This window comes from Nelumbo lutea, chromosome 6 (assembly GCF_056320005.1).
Source record: "Nelumbo lutea isolate HS-2025 chromosome 6, American lotus-T2T, whole genome shotgun sequence".
Classification (NCBI taxonomy): Eukaryota; Viridiplantae; Streptophyta; class Magnoliopsida; order Proteales; family Nelumbonaceae; genus Nelumbo; species Nelumbo lutea.
In genome coordinates, this window is record NC_142689.1 from 44126177 (window position 1) to 44143036 (window position 16860).

At 37.5% G+C, this 16860-nt stretch overlaps 1 long non-coding RNA gene across 1 annotated transcript; it reads left to right on the top strand.

Moving 5' to 3' along the window:
- The first annotated feature begins 8424 nt into the window (after positions 1 to 8424).
- LOC148848796 (uncharacterized) lies at positions 8425 to 12946 on the top strand. Its single transcript, XR_016101042.1, has 2 exons — positions 8425 to 9060; positions 12739 to 12946. It is a non-coding gene; the product is annotated as an uncharacterized LOC148848796 (long non-coding RNA).
- Positions 12947 to 16860: the final 3914 nt, after the last annotated feature.

Consider the following 16860-nt stretch of genomic DNA (forward strand, 5'->3'; position numbering starts at 1 on the left):
GTGTAGCAGGAGGAGCTAATTGTGACATTATCCCATTGACCTTCAAGTAGTCCCTAAATTCGTCAGAGAGATACTCACCACCTCGATCCAATCGAAAGGCCTTAATTTCTCTCCCTAACTGCTTCTCGACTTCCTGTCTGAACTCTTTGAACTTTTTAAATGATTCTAACTTGTGTCTCATTAGGTACACGTAACCATATCGTGAAAAATCATCTGTAAAGGTGATAAAATACACGTGTTGGTTCCGTGTCCTAACACTCAGGAGACCACATACATAGTATGTATTAGGTCGAGTGTGCCTGCACATCTTTCAGGCTTACCGTAAAATGGCCGCTTAGTCATCTTACCTTGGAGGCAAGGCTCACAAGTAGGAAGACTTTCTACGGTTAGAAAATCCAAATGATCATCCTTTACCAGCCTTGTGATTCAGTCAACATCGATATGGCCAAATCGGTAATGCCAGAGGCACGTGGGATTCATTGTATCACGAGTCCTTTTCTTGGGTTTTTCGACCGATGTAGTTTTGGTTAAGTTAGTTTCCAGAGAATGATGTAGAACATAGAGACCATTCTCCAGTTCCCCGCATGCGATGAATTTGTTATTCCGTTTAACAGTAATCACTTACTAAAATAAACAGTATATCCATCAGCACACAGTTTAGAAACAAAAATCAAATTTCTTCTTAAGTTTTGTACATAAAGACAATCTTTAAGTACAAGCACTCCTTCTCTAAAGACTCATTCTACGGTTCCTTTTGCCGCAGCTGCAAAACTTGCAGTCGTTCCCAAGAATAGTGTCACTTCGCCTTCATTCAATCTTCTGCTAACTTTGAACCCCTGCAGTGATTTACACGCATGAGTTGAAGCCCCGGAGTCAACACACCAGGACACAGAAGTAACTAACAAATTAGTTTCTATGACACACTTTCGACATTACCTTTCTTAGATTCCAAGTAGGTAAGACAGTTCCTCTTCCAGTGGCCGATCTGTTTACAGAAGTGACAGACATCAGATGCCTTGTTCTTCTTCTGCTTCTTGGGCTTGGCAGCTTTCTTCTAGGGTTTCTTTGCCTTTCTCTTTTTCTTGCTCGATTTGTTAGCTTCAGCAAGCATAACCACAGGCTCATCCTTCTTGAGTAGATCCTCGGCCCTCTGCAACATATTACTGAGTTCCTGGACGCTGACATTTAGCTTATTCATATTGTAGTTCATAATGAACGCATTGAAGGAAGAGGGCAAAGAATTTAGGATGGCATCCACTTGCATACCAAGGTCTAGCCCGGATCCAAGGGCTTCAAGTTCGGTAATGTGGCCCCTCATCCGAAGACAATGGTCATGAACTTTCTACCCTTTGGACATCTGCGCGGTCATGAACAGTTTCAAGACCTTCTGTCGAGTAGAACAGTTATGCTCTTCATACATTGTCTTTAGACTATCCAATATGTCCTTGGCTAGTTCAATCTGATCGAACTGCCTCTGTATTGAGTTGTCCAATAAGGCAATGACAAAGCAGCGAGATAGGGAGTTCTTATCCTCCCAATCTTGGTAGTCCTTCCTACGGGCCTCAGAAGCCCTATCACCCAGACGCTCCAGGGCAGGATTTTTCACCACCTTATCTAACTTTTCGGAAGTTAGGACCAGCATAAGATTTCTGTACCAGTCGGCATAGTTTGGGCCCTTAAGCTTGTTATCATCTAGAAGCTTTGCGAATTGATCGTTTGCCATTTTCTGATAAAACAGCAAAGACGTTAGTCCACAACCTTAGTTTGATTCATGTTACCTACATAGATATGGTTTTTAATCTATGTTCCATTCCCATTTGTTCATCTCTGAGATTTCCCTCATTTCTCAATGACGGAGAAGACGAAATGTCTTTGGAAATGTGGGAAATCACATGGGGTGCGTGAAGCCAACTGTTTCAGCTGCATAACCCCACCACCTTTCTGTGATGGATCATATCCCACTCATCGAATGAGTTTACCTTTTGGCCTCTGTTAGACAAGGTTCAGAGCCGTTTTCAGGTAAACCTTTCTGTCCAATGAGTGCTCACCCATCATATTCAGGTTACGCTAAGGTACTGTGAGAAAGTTCCCATTTTCTGGTGAAGCCCCACCCACATCATTCTATGACGCCCCTATCATCTTATGAAACACTCTAACAAATCCAACAGCAAATGGATAGCCCAATTTTATGCTGTGTTTCCTCATTACTGAAGGACCCATCATTGTGCTAATGACGAAAGGCCTTTAGAGAGTCCATCATATGGATCTCCCTATCACATGCACTCATATTTGCTGGAGGGAACAAAATTATGCCCTAGTTCTAATTTTAGGTCAAACCAAAGTGGCTCCCACTGACTTTCATAAAGTCAGATTTCTGGTGAGCCTTAATCGGCTAGGGGTTTCGTACGCATCCCTTTTCAGGGTTGTGGGACCCACCAAGTTAGGAGGGGTCATCCAAGGACCTTTTGGGACACCATGGCAATGATGTGCATTTAGCCATAGTGTGTGTAAGAGCCACTAACGAGTCATCATGGGCCAAGTGCTTATGGCCCATGGTCGCAGCACATCCAACATCCAAACATCACATGTAAAGGAAGAATTGATCCAATCAATTAACTACTGTAAAGCCCATTGAACAACCCATTTAAAATCCATAACATTGACAATTAATGTCGACTAGGTATATGAGCTGAATTGTAGCCAGTAGTTCGGCCCATACAACTTTTCTCACAAGAGTGGGCTTTTGCAGTTTTAATCATTTAAAGTTGGGCTTTATAGGTGGGCTGAATTAATCCCTGTAATTGAGCATCAGATTTGGAACAGCATGTGTGAGAAAAATGGACTGAAAACAGTCCCCTTCTATCCCTAGATTCGGTCCAAACAATTTTGGTCCAATCTAGTCCGAAAATGTCTAAAACTGATTTTCAATTCAAGAATTAATCCATGAAAGATCTAAAATTAATGATTTTGATTTTAAACAATCACAAATCAAACATGGATTGTTCGCACCACCTGCAAAACAGAGGTTAATCACTAGGGTTGCAGTTTCATAAACTGCAAATCGCAGAAAGCGATCTCTCCATCTACAAATCTCCAGTGCCGCCTTCTTCCTTCTTCTTCGATCAAGAAAATAATAAAAAACAGAAATCCTATTTCTATTAATTAATTACATTCTTGATCAAATCCTATACATTCAGACTAGAAAATAATAATAATTATTATTTACAGACCGAATTGAATGAATAAAATTAAAAGGGTACGCAGACCATCTGTGCCAAATCTGCACTGCGATCTCTAGGTTCGAACAATCCATTAAATGAAAATAAATAAAGAATGGTTCTAAATAAATTTTGGATTTAATAGAAATTAATTTCAGATTAATCACCCTTAACAAGAAACAGATTCTTGAAATAAAGAAAGTAATCTGCGAAAATCTTTGGTAGAACATCTTCTGTCCATCTGCGCAGGTTCAGATCTGATTTTCTTTTGGTTCAAGATTCGAACCTGTGGCTCTGATACCACTGAAAGAATGGTAGGATCCATCGTATGGATGCCAAAAGGGTTGTAGAATGGGTGGGCGCATTTCAAAAATTTTCCTACCTTCTTCCAACAGGGAATCATATTCCCTAAATTTAAAATACACTATTCAAGGATCCTACTTGAACCATAATTGAACCAGATCTGAACCAAAGACAAGGAAGGGATTATACCTGATCCATAGAACCAATATCTCCCAAAGTTGGTGTTCACGCCCAAAGAGGACACCAAGAACCGCTCCTGCTGAAGATGACACAGCAATGAAAGGAATGGAACTAGTAGAGTACGTCCCACACACTGAATCCTTCGCAAGAATCCATTGAAAACTCTGAGCACCAAATCTTTTCAGTCCTTTCTGCAAAGCTGATGTCAAGAACCAATTTCTTGATCTCTTTCTATTTCAAATATCAAATCCTGAAAGAAAGAATGGCGGCAGTTGGAGAAGAACTCCTGAAGTGAAGATGGCTGAATTGCTTCTCTTCTCTCTGGAGTGTGTATGAGATCCAATCCCAATTCGCAAGATGTTTTTCTTGCACCCAACCCTAGTTTGAAATCTGATTATTTTCTCATAGGGTTTCTCCTCTTTTCTTCTTGATTAAGAAACCTCCTAATTAGGAGTTATCCCAATCCAAATCAATATCTGGATAGGGAATGATCTTAATCCTATCTGCAAATTAAGTTAGCTTACTCCTGATCTTATCAGGAGGTTACCATATTCAAATCTAATTTGAATTTGGTCTCCCAGAGTGGATAAGGTTAAAGGCCAAATCCTTTTGCTAACATTAATCTCAGATCCGCCCCATAAAAGGGTGATCATATCAGCCCAGTTCGAAATGGACTTTTGGCCCATTAAGTGTTCAGTGCTTAACTAGTTTTCAATCTGCTGCCCAGTTGGGCTTCTTTGTATGGCGTGGGACCCAAGCATTGATCTACACACCAGCCACATGGGTTTGGCCCAGTCTTTATTACAAGGCCTAGACCAATTCACTGAAAAACTCAGTGAACCCCTAAGCCCATCACATGGACCCTATGGACCCAACACTTACATTAAGTGTCCCTGGGCCAAGCCATCTTATAAAAACTCAGGGACTGTGGGCAGGTGCAAGATTAGTCCATTAGGTATTATTCTAAATGGTCTTACACCTAACCTCTTAGCCCTTAATGATCAAGCACTGCCCGATAAGAGAGGACCTCTCCCTCGGCTGCAAGGAAAAGTTCTGCACTCTCCACTCGCATGGATCCTGGGAATTAAAACCATTTGCAAACATTTTGAAACCGTATATATACATATATATAAATTTTGCAAAAACAAAATTATAACAATTGAAATCAACTGCCGGTAGTTTGGTTTCCATCAGAGAGAGTGCATTCCCGATCATTACCTTTGTCGAACAAAGGGGGTGATCCTGTCACTATGATCACCCACTCAGATGAATTCTCAGACTGCCCCAACATGCCCAGGTTTTGACCCCTGCTAAGGATCTCACTGATTGGTATATCAAAGACAGCCCGATCCAACACCTAGTGAAGTATCATAATCGAGTCTAGGGGTCAGGTGTAACTTTCCAGTTTTGCCCATCTGTCTCCAAGGTCCAGGGCAATATTGGAAATCTAGTCCGGTTCAAGGATTCGAGTAATTCCATACTACATGTGCCTTGGGTCTTACCCTAGTGCCCAAGACAAACCATCCCAACACTTGGCGGCACACCAGTTTCAACCTTGGCAGGATAAATCTCCCCAAACTTATCCAATGGCTGTGAACATTTAGAACTAACACATGTCTCGAAAACTGTCCAATTTTAGGGTCTTACATAGAATTATACCAAACAACATGAATCAAACATGCACTTTATTTATTTACACTAAATATCAAAAGTACATCAAATTGGATTGAAGCTAAGGGCATACAAAACTGTCTAACAAAAATTAGAAAGTTACACTTAACCCCAGACTTGATTATGCTACTACACTTGGTATTGGAGTGAGCTATCTTTTATGTGCTAACCACTGAGATGCATCAAGGGTCAAATACCTGGGCATGTTAGGGCAGTTTGGGAAATTATTTGAATGAGTGATCACAATGATAGGATCGAAACATAAACTTCTAGCAGTGGATTTTAACTGTATTTGAAATCTGATTTGCAAAATATATTTATATGTTATATTACTATTTTATGAAAAAAATTTACAAAAGGTTTTAATCCCAAGATCCATCTAAGCAAAGAGTATGGCATTGCATTTGCAGTTAGGAAAGACGTTCTTCCCTATGGGCAGTGTTCTAATGATTATGGGCTGAGAGGTTAGGTGTAAGAGATCATTACAAGGCTGATACCTGATGAGCTTCATCTTACATAAGTTCATTATCCTTGGGTATTGATTGGGTCAGGGGTTCACTACCTTGAGTAGTGAATTTGGCTTAACCTCTTCTAGAGGTAGGGCCAAACCCTCATGGACTTTTGTGACACCTTTGTGGGTCCCTTGCCATACAATATTTAGGTCCACAGTGGCAATGCAACACATTGAGAGTGAACCATTTGAGAAAATGAGCCCAAAGCCCATTACTATATGATTAGTTAAGTAATCATATGAAAACTCAAGTTGTCCTGAGACTTGGTTTGAAAATGAGCATGGATCTAGGTATGGAGCACTTATCTTCTTAAGAAAATAATGCTTATCAATTAAAAATAAAGTCCTGATCCAAATTTAATTTGGATCAACTCCAAATTACATTAAGAGAGTGCTCTATATAGGGGACTAAGAGGGGAGGGGCAAACCAACCATTCTCTCCACTCTCTTGCTTTCTTCTCCTCTCTCTTGTCCCCTAGAAACCTTAGTTCAACCTAGCATTTGATAAGGGCTGATTTCTATTAGTCATCCACTTTGTTTTAGGAAGAAAAACATCAAGGAATATCAGGTCCACAAACCCAATTCAATCCAATCAAGTTAGAGACCAGTTTTGTTCACTACAAGAAAATGGGTCTATAGCTACTGTAATGTAGCTACGGACATAAAAAACTGTAGCTAAAGCATAAGTAATTGCTACAAATATGAAATGCCCGTGGTTAAAACCTATTTATAGCCACGGATTTTAATATCTGTTGTTATATGTTGTAGAAGATTGAAGTTGACCTATAGCAACGGATATGTTGTCCGTGGTTAAAGGCTATTTATAGCTATAGCTACGGATAACCAAAAATCCGTAGCTACAGGTTATAGAAGAATGAGAAAGGCTATTTATAACTTTTCTGTGGTTAAAGGTTATAATATTAAGGCTGTATTTGGCATTCCTTATTTTAAGGATTTATCTCCTTTTTGCCATTAAAATGCTCATACGAACAATGAATTTTTAACTACAAAAAGGAGATAAGTCCTTAAAATAAGGAATGTTAAATGCAACCTAAAAGTTGTGATTTTGTGCTTTTTCTAACATTCAAACGTGGAGAATATTGTTTTGAAATTTCAATGTGGCATTTTGTGAAATGACACGTAATAATTTTACCCTGAGGAAAATGCTTTGCAATTATTTAATAAATTGATTAGCATATAATGGAAAATGGTTAAGAAATAAGAAATATATTAAAATGTTAACAAAAATAAATATTAATAAATTGATAAAAAATATAAACTAGTAAGTAATTAGTAAAATTAGAAAAAACAATATAATAAATGAAAACTTAATTATTTTTAAAAACAATATAATAATTTATTTTTAATAATTAACTAATTACTAATCACCAAAAAATATTAATAATGAATAAATATTATTCTTAGACAATTATTAATGAATAAAAATAATAATTCATGATTACTATTTAATAATATTTAAGTTAGACATAAACAATAAGATAATAATTTCTAAAATGTAAATACGTATTTTAATTATTATGTAATTACTTAATTAATTAAAAATTAATCATAAAAATTATTTTAATTATTTTAGATAAATATTTATTAATAGAAAATAATAACTAATAGTTAACTATTAAGAAATTAAATATGATTGGTCATTGATAATTAATTAATCAATTAATATTAGTTAATGATTATTGGAAACATAGTCATTAGCTATTATTAGCTAATGACAATTAAACTAAATTATTAGTAATTTCACAAATAAATTATTAATAAATCTTGTTATAAAATATAATAAATAAATATTAATTAATATTTATGTACTTAAAAATTAAGCATTTATTTAATAAATTAATAGTAATGAAGTAATAATTATTGGGGGGATTTTTATTATTTTTTATTTTATTTTGGGTAACATTTTCTATCTACACGTTTCAAAGTGCTGAAGTCACCTTACCTTTCTATTTTTGTTTAAAGTGCATTTTTATCCTCAAATCCTAATTTTTTATATTAAAAATTAATAAAAAGATATATGTTATAGTATAATATTATTATGCCACTCCGATTGAATAGTTTGACCATCCAATTGAATAGATCAGATTGTGACAATTTAAAAAGTAACAATAAAATAAAATAAATAATTATAATAAAAGGCCTAAAACCATTGTTTGGGTTGAACAAGGCAACAATTTGACTAGTCGGGCCAATAATTCAACGATTTTGGAAAAATATCTAGATTTGGGTTAAAATGGAGCCGACACCCTGACCAATTCCTAAGTTAAATGGTCTAACTATTCGAATCAAAGATGGTTCGAAAAACATGATGTCATCTATTTTATATATAAATATTATAATATGATATTTATAATCTGCATATGATATTTTATATCTTATGCCATTTAATATAAAATATAAAATATAAATAAAATATGTAGGCCTGAAATCAGGTCCATCTAGTCCCGACCCTTGTAGGCCTAGGCCCAGGTTTATGTGCCCTCTATTTGAAACTTCCTATCTTCCCTCATCTTCCCTCCTATCTTCCCACGTTTCTCTCTCTCTCTTCTTTATTCTCACCGTTTTCCCCTCTTTTCCTCACCCCAACTAATCAAATTGCTGAAATCACCTGGAGGATAGATCATCTTCTTCCCATCAACACACCAAACAGGGGTGGTGGTGCGCTCCCCTCTGATCGACCACCCTTCTCCCTCTCCTCTAATCCCTTCCTCTCTTATTTTGTTTTTCCCTCTTTCCCCCTTTCCCTTCATCTCACTGGCGACCGTTTCGAGCCTATTCTCACACCCTGTTCTCTGGTCGTGAAGGAGGCCTCACAATGGAAAGATCCCCCATTTTCGATCGGATTTCCGGTGATTATTCACCGTTTCCATAGCTTCATCTTATTCCCACAAAATTTACATCAATTTCCTTCAGCTTTTGGGTTTTCTAGCCATTTGCCAACCCCCTTGTCTGAGTCTCCTACGCCAATTGCGTAGAATCGTTGAATATCAATGTTGTAGTCATCGGTAACCACTGTTGTTAAAGAAAACAATCTGGGAGGAAGATTACTAGAGCCCCTGTTGCAGCATCTGCATTAAGGCCTACAAGCCACCACCGGTTGAAAAGGATCGAGGCTCCCTGTTCTCTTGATCGAACCAGGCCGAAACCCCACCTCAGGTAAGTTCTAATTTACTCTGCAACTCTTTTCCATTCTATTGTCTATATATCCCATTTTCGATTTCTCCTCTCCAATGTTGCATTCGATTGTTGACTGACAGAGGTGGCAATGAGGTTCTGTAGAGCCACCCTCTGTAATTTTTTTGCCCACATCGTTACTAATAATGAGACCCCTGTGATCCTTTTTCTAGAACCATTTTTTTATCTTTCTTTGTCTTCTGTCTTTAAATCCTATTTGAATGAAGATGCTAGTGAAGTCGCAGATTCCTTAGCTTTTTTTTTTTTTTTGTTTAGTTATTTCTTACTCTAGTTCTGATGTTGTTTAGTGCCAGATTTCTTGTCTTTTTTTTGGAAGATGCTCACCTTGAAATTCCAACCTATCAAATGTTCAGGTCATACTAAAAAATTGTTTGCCGTCACTAGATATGAGAGAGATGGTCATTACTTGTGAGTTCAGGACTAGGAAGATTTCTTACCCTAGTTCTCCTACCCTGGTTCACCTTCAATGGTAAAAACCAGAAAAGGGCAAAACGGATCAAATATCATAAATACAACTTCATAAAAATGTAATCAGATATATTTCAACAAGTGCATTCCTTTTTTTATTTATTCTCATTTCATCTGGTTGGATAGTTGCCTTTGCTATGGTTCATGGCTTTCATATTTCTAATTAGAGATGTGTAGGTTATATCTCCAACCTTAAGCAGCTCATTCTTGCGGTTCTCTAATCAGCTAACACTTTCCCTTAACTGGCTCAGGGGCCATTTGATAACAACTAAGTGGCTGAACTGAATGACGTTAATTTGTCTAAACAATGGGTTTTTAACAAATAGGATTTCAAATGAATGAAGATTCTGACCCTATGATTTAGAAGTTCTAAGATGTGGTTAATTTAACATGCTTTGTATATGTATATGTTTCTTGAATTTCATGTAAAGGGTGGTGTATCAATTTTTATATCTATATTTATTTGGAAATTTCTTATATTTTAGTGGGTCACTGCTTATGTTAACAATCAATCATAAAATGAGTGGATTTTATGTTAACAAATAGGACTTCAATCTAATACCTTTAATGTTCTTTTGTTCAGTCTTGGAAAAAGGGCAGCACAAAGTATTTGAAGTAGTGGGTTTTATGCTGCATTTTTGGTCGATATGGATAAAAGAATGAATTGGAACTTGGTATCATTACATTATTCATAGAATCATGGAATCCATTCTGCTTTTTGGCTCCTGCACATCAGTCCAAACATAACCTAGTTGTGATTCTTGAAAACCCATATATGAGTGTCATGCCATGCCAAGTACTTTGGTTGAAGTTTGAAGGTTAGGATTTAAAGTTGACGACAATTGTCCATGGTTGGATAAACCTTCATCAATAGGAGGCCTAGGATGCCTTGAAGTTGATGATGGAGAAATATGTGAATAGGAGTTTAAAGTGTGAACTCAACTAATTTGAAGGAAGAAAATAAATCATATGGGGTAGGAGTTTAAAGTGTAAACTCAACTAATTTGAAGCAACAACCCAGGATCTTTACCTAGTACAACCCAGCCCCAGGCAACCCCATTCTAGTACCTCTTTCCCCACCCCTGCTCTTGCTAAACCATCTACCACCATATTTGCACTCTAGGAACCCAATTGAATGAGGAATCACAGTTTGATAGTCCCCTTCACCTACAACATCTTTCCACCCCCTACTATTGTATCAATTCTAAACCTTGAATCAGTGCTAACAACTTTGCCCTCAGAGAGATACCCTGTCCTGCTGGGCCTGTAAAATTGAGAATAACAGTGCTTTGTCAATCTCTTACTAAACCCCCTAACCCAGATGGCCCTAGGTTCCCCAGACAACACCCATCAAAAATGAACTGAATTACACCCGCTTCAGGAGGATTCCAATCCAGCACTCTTTGTTGTTTTCTAACCTGAAAAGCAGCTAAAGGTTGCCATCCCCTCAGCAAATCATTCATGGAAACTCCCTTGAATTCCTTTGTCCCTAGTGTCCAATGTGTCACCCTAATTATTGTTAACTCTAACATCTCTTCAACAGACTTGCAGTTTTCCTCAAACAGTCTTGCATTTATTTCAGCCCACAACCCCCACAAAATTGCCCCTCTCAACACTTCCAAAGGACCTTTTGTCTCTGAGTAGTAAAACTAATGAAATCTGTCTTGAATAGGTCCACAACCTCCCTTGGTGCAACCCAACTCTTTCTCAATAAAGACAAAAAATGCTTCCATGATTGATCGACAAAGGGACAGAGCAAAACCAAGTGGTTGGTGGACTCCCCACTCTTCAAGCACAACACACACACATGAGACAAGTGCCAGTTCTTCCATCATCAGGTTAATTCAACCTGATATGCAAAATGTGACTCAATTTAAAGAATTTTGGAGGGAATATCTTAGGAGGAGAGAGAAAGAGAGAAGAGATGATGAGGAGAGAGAGGAATGAAAAAAGTGGGAATAGAGAAGAAAGAATGGGGGAAAAAGGAGAGAAGATATCACCAACAAAACCTTTTAATGAAAGAGCCAAAATCCTGAGTTTCCAGCCTTCTATTCAAGTCTATCTCACTTTACTTATTATAACTTACAGTTATTAAATCTGAAAATTGTTGAAAAATAAGTACAAACACTTTTGTTGGTAAACAAGCATTAAAGCTTGGTTAGGTTTCACAATACGGAAGGCAAGTTTATATTTCAACTATAAATAAGCTAGAGTAGCAGTTGTCTGCCAATTTGATATTCGTCAATCAAAAACATTTCATGACAAAATAGCAATGGTACCAAACCACCTCTAAATTGATCAAAATATCATTCTACCCTTGTCTTTGACTAATTCAAGTGTGTTTAAAATAAAAGAATAGAAAATCCATAATCTGAGGTAAGGATTCCATTATTAATTCTCATTTAATCAGCTGGTCTTAAACATGGATAATATCTTAGCTCCGGGTCATCCGTTTATTGGATGTGCATCTTGAGCATATGAGATCGAATAATTTGTGGAGGGCCTATTCAACCAATCTGAATCCAATATAGACCACCATTACCTTGTACTTATTGCTGTCTTTCATGGCAAGATATTCCCTGTGTGCAGTTACATTTGTGTTGTGCATAGGGTGTGCTAGTGTTTTGTAGTCACCAAATCCAAACTCTATATATATCTAGAACCTATATTACAAAGAGAGAATTTCGATCCCAACTTTAGTCGATGTTCAAATTTATATATACCCACAATGACCCTTTACCTATAAAAGTTCCATTTCCATTCTCTCTCCCTCTCTAAAAGATAAGTCTTTGTTTAAAGCCACCTTGAGCTCATAGGCCAATGTACTACATCTTTAGTTCTAGCTCATTGTTATAGGAAAGCTAATAGATGTAATGATAGATTAGTTAATATAGCCTTTTATCAAAACTGTCGTAGTCATTACTTTGATCATCCTCCTTTTGATATTGTATATATAGTGTGAGGATATGATTGGTATTTTGCAGTGGTATGCTTGTTATATTCACTTGTTCAGTTTAGTACTTTGGAGAGAGATAGAAAGGGTCATTTGTTTTTGATAAGTAAAGATGTATTTATTTACACATAGAAAAGATTCAATACAATTAGGGGAGTATTTTCTATTTTATCTCCAAAAATGTGATTTCTAACTTATTTTCTATTATTTTCTTATAGGTTGAACATGGTAAAGGAGGACACTTCACATGTGTGGATGGAGACATTTAACCAAACTTTACACGCCATTTTTTTTTTTGGGATTGAGTTTCATGTATTCAAGAACCTTGAATTTGTAGCAAACACATGGATGTTAAAGCACCTTGAGATATAATTCATTTTTTATTATATAATCTTTTAATGGAATTTTAAATTTAAGTTCATCTTATATTATGAATTAGTTGTGCTTGTATTCAATACAGGAAAGAAGGCTTCAAAAAATAATGAAAAACACTTAGGATCTAGTTGTAATAGGTTTATGTTTTTAGCTACAGCCAATGACAACCGTTGCTAAACATTCACATCCGTAGCTATGGATTGTTGTTCTTCTACCACTGACAACGTGAACCATAGCTATAGGTTTTTTTAGCTATGGTCAGTTAATATCTGTATCTATAGAGTGATGTATTTTGCTACCGACTATTTAAGTCGTAGCTATACGTTTTTCATTTTTTGTTACGGGCAACTTGGTCCATAGCTATAAATCCAAATTTTGTAGCTACGGACATCACAAAACTGTAGTTAGAAAGCCAACTTTGTAGCTACGAATGACTTAAAAATAGTAGCTACAAATGCATATATACTTATTTAGATTAGGCTTTAGCTACGGACACAAACTATAGCTATAGGTTAGTTCTAGCTACGGATTTGTTCAGCCGTAGCTATTGCTTATAGCCACTGCGACTGTAACTACTGTTTCTTGACTGTAGTCCGTAGCTACAAACCTATAGCTATGGATTTTTGCATTTATAGCTACGGATTTGGTTGTAGCTATAGGCCTAATTTCTTGTAGTGGTTGAAATTGTGTTGCTGAATTGGCTTCACATATGCATTTTGCCATCTTCAGTTGGAAGCCGATTTTGGGACTGATATTGGGCGTGAACCACCAATCTAGGAACTGTGCATTGTGGTCTTCGTATCAGGTATGATTAGTGTGAGCTCTTAGAAGCTCATTGTCGGCTTAAAGTAATGGAGTCGCCACCCTTTTTTCAGAGGAAATGGGCCCTTGTTTTCTAATTCGAAAATCCTTTTATTTGCTTTGATAGTGACTTCATTATTTGCTAAGAAAGGCACCTAACTAAGAGATTCTGGATCCCAATTATTGGAAGAGGGAAGGTGTTAGGTACCCCTCTTTCCAAGCTGTTATAGCAGCCCAATACGGGTGTTGTCTTGGCTCTATTTGTTAGAAAAACACAAAAATGGTTGTTAGAATTTCTGAACTCTAGAGAAACATGTTCTCAACTTCTCCTAAGACTGATTTTGAGGTGATGCTATCGAGTCTTAGGTATTGATTTCCCTAAGGCCCTCACCTCCTTTGCCTCTATTCTCAATCTAGAATAAATTGAGAACAATGGTTCTCCAAGGTCTCAAAACTTCAAGTAACCCAGAAATATATGAAAAACAGAAATTACTATTTCAAGATTAAATGTTAAAATGAGAGACTTACCTCTCATGTGCAACCTTGATGGGAGTTTTCTAGTAGTGGAAACAAGTTCAAAGAAGCTTAAATGAGATACTGGGATGGATGGTGTGCCTTTGGTTTCAAATCTTGCAGTTGAAGACAGAGGGGCAGATTTGAAGTTTGAGCTTTGAATGCTTTGGGATTTCAGGTGACAAAGGGATTCATAGAGATTAGGAAATAATGCTCTTTTGGGTCTCCTCTTCCCTTTGAGATCTCTCCTACCAGAGGGCTTGGTTTTCAAGAAAGCTTTTACAAGAGATAGGCAAGGATTTTTCAAAGAAAATAATGCTCAATCAAACTCTCCTCTTTGGTGAAAGATTTTCTTCGATTTTTGGGTGGTTTTAATGGGTCTTGTGCCTCCAATGAGAGCTTGGGAGCATGCTAGTGAAGGGATGAGAGACCCATCGTATGGACGCTCAAATCTTGCGAAATAAATGGGCGATTTTCAAAAAAAATTTATCTCCCTTCAACTGGGAATCGCATTCCCTATTTAGAAAATCATATTTTTAATGATCAATCTTGAACCATAAACTGAACCGGATCTGAACCAAAAGGAGTAGGAGAGAGGTATACCTGATACAGAGAAGTATTATCTCTCAATGAAAGTGTTCATGCCCAAGGAAGGATCCAAACACTGCTCCCACTAAAGATGGCGCAGTGTAGGATGGAGTAGAATCAGCAGTGTTCTTCTCTAAGGACTCTGTCCTTTGTAAGAAATAGCAGGATGGCACGTGAGCACAGCTTCCGATCAATCATTTCACAAAGAATTGATGTCAAGATTGAATCTTGACTTCTCCCACAACTGGAGATCGAACTGGCAAAGTGGGCGGCAAGAACAAGAAGGCGGCAAGAAAGAATTCTGTAGGGTTGCTTAATTCTTCCTTCTGTGATTTCAGCTCTGAAGAGGATGTGAGTATGTATCTCCTAAAGGCTACCGCCCCCTCCTTCTTTTGTAATCCTAAAAGATCAGCTCCTAATCCAATTAAGAGTTGCTGATCCAAATCATATTTGGATTAGACATCATTTTAGGTGATAAGGATAAACCCTTATCTTATCTGCAGATTAGATCAGCCTTCTCCTAATCTCATTAGGAGGTTTCTAGATCTGAATTTAGATCTGGACTCTCTGAGTGGATGGGGTTAAGACCTTATCCTATCTGCTGATCCATCTCAAAATTCGCCCATATTTAACTTATTAAGTCAGTCCAGTTCGAAATGGGCTTTAGGCCCATTAAGCTTATGCGCTCACTTAGCCTTCCTAACTACTGTCCAGTTGGGCTTCCTTGTATGGCATGGGACCCAAGCATTGATCTACACATCAGCCACATAGGTTCAGCCCAGCCTTTGTTATAAGGCCTGGTCGAATACACTGCTATGAACAGTGCACCCCCTGAAACCCATCAAATGGGCTCTATGGGCCCAACACTTACCCTAAGTGGTCCATGGGCCAAGGCACCTTGTAACACCCAGGGACTATGGGCAGATGCAAGACTAGCCCATCAGGTATTACCCTCAATGCTCTTACACTTAACCTCTCAGCCCATAATGATCTAACATTGCCCAACAAGAGAGGACCTCTCCCTCGGCTGCAAGGAACGGTGTTGCACTCTCTGCTTATATGGATCCCAGGATTTGAAACATTTTGCAAACATTTTAGAAACCATAGTATATATACTTTTATATCTCATATATAAAATATATTTTACAAAACAAATCTCAACGATTGAAATCGGCTACCAGTAGTCTTGGTTTCCATCACTGAGAGTACATCCCCAATCATTACCTTTGTCCGGCAAAGGGGTTGATCCCGTCACTATGATCACCCACTCAAATGAATTCTCAGACTGTCCCAACATACCCAGGTTTTGACCCCTGCTAAGGATCTCACTAATTGGTACATCAAAGACTGCCCAATCCGACACCTAGTGCAGTACCATAATCGAGTCTAGGGGTTGGGTGTAACTTTCCAGTTTTTCCCATTAATCTCCAAGGTCCAGGGCAATACTGGAAATCTGGTTCAATTCAAATATTCAATTAATCCTACACTGTATGTGCCTAGGGTCTCACCCTGGCAGTTGAGACAGGCCACCCCAACCGACTTGGCGGAAAAATAGTGTTAGCCTTATCAGGATAGGTCTCCCCAGACCAACCCACTGGCTGTGAACATTCTAAATTAATACGTGTCTCATTAAGTGTCCAGTTTAAGGGTATTACACAGAAACATACCAAGGGAACATGAATCAAATATGTATTTTTATTCATTTACAATAAACTCATAATGTACATCATTCTGATTGAAGCTAAGGGCATACAAAACTGTCTAACGGCTAGATGTTGTAGTCCCATATTTAGGGTTGTTATTGGCATAAAATGTAAATTTGATGAACTTTTAAAAGTGGTTTTTTCTTTTCTTAGTTTTAAGTGGGGGTACCTTTGGGTTTTTGGACGTTTTGGGTTTATTAGGTTCAATTTCATTTTTCAAAGTGTTTGAACAATTCAAGAATGGGTCTGACATTAGTCATCACCCTTTTGAAGTTTCAGGTTGGGACAAATGAGGTGGCAATTTGATTTAAAACGTCAAAAGGGCATCTCCCTAGTTTAACAGTCAAACTAGCAAATTAG